General features: G+C 58.5%; 1 long non-coding RNA gene across 1 annotated transcript; it reads left to right on the top strand.

Annotated features, from left to right (window-relative positions):
* The first annotated feature begins 213 nt into the window (after positions 1 to 213).
* Positions 214 to 2,673, top strand: LOC141975672 (uncharacterized). Its single transcript, XR_012635985.1, has 3 exons — positions 214 to 324; positions 1,043 to 1,181; positions 2,553 to 2,673. It is a non-coding gene; the product is annotated as an uncharacterized LOC141975672 (long non-coding RNA).
* Positions 2,674 to 3,036: the final 363 nt, after the last annotated feature.

Here is a 3,036-nt window from a genome sequence, read left to right as displayed (position 1 = left end):
GTCCTCTGGAGTGAAGGAGGTGCCGGAACTGACTCCTCTCCGGCCAGCATGGCTCCGCTGTGGCTAAGAGCCCAAAGGACCGCTGATGACCCCGCTGTTGGCAGGCAGGTCTCTGGATTCCTCCTTCTCTTACCCAACATGAGCGACAGACTATTTCCTGGCCTGGTCTCGCAAACTCTTTTTTCCATCACCACATGCCAGAGCCTCGGCGCCCTCCTCTCCCTCCCTGACCGCGTCAGCACTGCAGCCTCCGGATCCTCCCTCCCAGACCCCGCACTGTCTCCAGGCCACAGACTCCTCCACACTTGGGATCTGAGGGCTGGGGTATGTATGTGTGTGTGTGTGGGGGGGGCAGCTTTTAATGAAGTGGCTCTAGGACTGGTAAAAAGGAACTGGGTGAGAGTCCTGGAGACCAAAGCTCCCTGGTCTTCCACAGCTTGGCCTGGCAGGGACACTGGGCTGGCCTCATCTCTTCTCCTCAGGTGAGAGGGGAGTTCAAGTCTCCAAGGCCCATTTGGTCCATGGCCTCTCTGGAAGGTGGTTCCATGGTAGGGATGCCTGGCCACTGCACTGAGTCCTACCAAATTCATTTCAGGTATGGGTCGCCACAAAGTAGCAACTTCTGGTACCACCTAACGTGGGCCACATTTCACCCTTTGGGAGAAAGAGGCTCCACGGATTGTTGGTGGCTCCTCAAGCCATGTGCTTCTGTGGCATTCAGGGGTTTGGAAGCGATCGCCTTCTCCAGGAGAGGGATGAAGGACCGCATCCAATGGCCAGACCCTCAGCTGGGGCGGCTCTAGGGAAGGCAGCCAAGCTATGTTAAATTACACCCGCTGGGGGTCTAGTCCCAACTTCTTAACACCCATGGAAGGACATGGGCTGGATGGGATATTCTACCAAAGCAAACCTCCTTGTGAGGAGTGACCCCCTCCATCTGTCCCCATTGCACTTGCCAGTCACATGGCCGGAAGCTCCAGGGCTGACATGAGAGAGTCCATCTCTAGGGACACTTGTTTCTCGTTTCCCTGCTGCATGCTAGAGTTTGGGTGACCTGCCCTCCTTGGCAAGCGATGGCGTCTTGGCTCATCCTACCAGGGATCCACGGGCATTTCCATTGCCTATCCAGCATCACGACGACATCCTGGCCGCGTCAGGGCATTACTGACTCATAATGTGAGGTGAGGTGGGCTCTGGTGAAACACGGAGCAATGGAAGCCAGGCAGAGACCGTGTGGTTGTCTGGGGGAGACCGGGATGGCAAGGGGCTGGGGAATGGTTAAATAGAGCTGGCCCTGGGGCAATGGAGTCAGGATGTGGGTGCATTGTCAGAGCTGTGTGTGGGGAGACTCTGGGGCTGTGGTGTGGGTAGGGATTGAGGAGCACGGGCGGAGCTCAGAGGGAACCTAGGTTGGGATAGCCGTGGGTGGCGGATCATGCTTTTGGGGAATCCGCAGAGCTGGGCTGAGGTAGCTGGTTGAGGTGATGCTTGCTCAGCCCGGCTGTATCTGTCTCCCCCTTTCATTCTCTCTGGGCCCTGGGATCAGCATGGTGTGAGAGGGGGGAGCACGGTGCATGGAGGGAAGGCCAGTACTGGGAAGAGAACGCCGGCTCTCGCCAGCGTGGGGATCCTCTGCAATATCTGAGCGTGCTGGCCAATTCACTCGGCAGGCGGGGAAGCAAATGGCACTGGAATTCACGTGGGGATGGATCCAGGATATGCTGAGGCATCCTTCTGGGCAGCTAACTGTTTCCTTTGGACTTGTGCCCGGGGCTCTTAGGAAATGTTTTCCTTGGGTCCAGGGATATTTAACCAACACTTTGTGTAACAGTCTCTTTCGGAGAGGTTGGGCAATATCGGCGGCAAGCATTCAGTGCCCGCTTAACAGCCTCCCTTGACTTGGATGTCTTGCACGTCTTGTGCTGCTGCTTTGACCCACAAAGGCAAGCTGAGGTCCCAGAGCCTGGCACCCCCTGCCCTACGTACCCATGAGCCTGCCTGCTGCCCACATCTCTGCAGTAAAAGGCTCAGTCTAAGAGCCAGCAGAGGGGCTTGACTAGACCAGGGCTCCAGCGATAAGGACTAGGCTGTTGCGGGGGCTTCTTCCTGCTCGGTGGGGAAAGCCTCATTACAAGAGGCCTGAAATGAAATGGTGGAGGTTTGGGGGGGTGATTTCATGGGGTGTCCCCCTGGCTTTGCACAGCTGGATGCGGGGGGCTCAGCCTGGATCCCAGGGCATGGGTGGCTGGAGCGTCGCTTCCTCCCACACAGGCTCCCACTGGTGCTAACTGGCCCCGCACTCCTGTTGGCACTGACACCAGAGAGACCCAAGGACTGTGGAGGTGAACTGCCCTGGGACCTCAGCAGTGGGTCTCAGTGGCTCAGAGCGGAGGAACATCAATGCAGGCTGGTGAGGGGGCTTCATTCACAAGGGCGCCCTAGCCGCCCCTTCTCGCCAGCCAAAGCCAGGGATGGGGCTGGCCCTTGGGTTAGGCTGAAGGCAGGTTCCCACATGATTGGCTGACGGTTATTTTTTTCCCCCTGCCCCTCAGACGTCTGCTGTCCCTGCACCCGCCTCCATGCATGGGGAAGCTACACTGTTCAGCACTGGACAGGGGCAGCCGGGACTTGGCCAGGCCTCTGGGAAGCCACTGACAACAAAAGAGCTGCGGGAGGCTACTTCCCTTCCAGGTAGGCGGCTGCAGAGAGAGCTCCGCATGGGGTGAGTGACCCTGGCAGGCACAGGGTAGCTGAGTCCCGCAGTGGCTCACCCACTGGGCTCTGTGGCGCACCAAGGGCTGGGGGGAGGGCGGGGGGGTCCTCTACTTCACTATCAGCTTGGTCATAGACTCCCAGACTCAGCGTGAGCTGGGAGTGGAGGGGAGATGGGTGGGCAGTGCATGATTTAGAGCAGTGCTACTCAAAGTGGTGGTCCGTGGACCGGTGCCGGTTCGCGAGCCATTGGCTGCCAGTCTGCCGATCCCCCACATCAGATAGCTTGAGAAGCACTGATTTAGAGGATCCTCTCCATCCCAG

This window comes from Natator depressus, chromosome 21 (assembly GCF_965152275.1).
Source record: "Natator depressus isolate rNatDep1 chromosome 21, rNatDep2.hap1, whole genome shotgun sequence".
In the NCBI taxonomy this organism is placed as follows: Eukaryota; Metazoa; Chordata; order Testudines; family Cheloniidae; genus Natator; species Natator depressus.
This window is presented reverse-complemented; position numbering and strand designations above follow the sequence as displayed.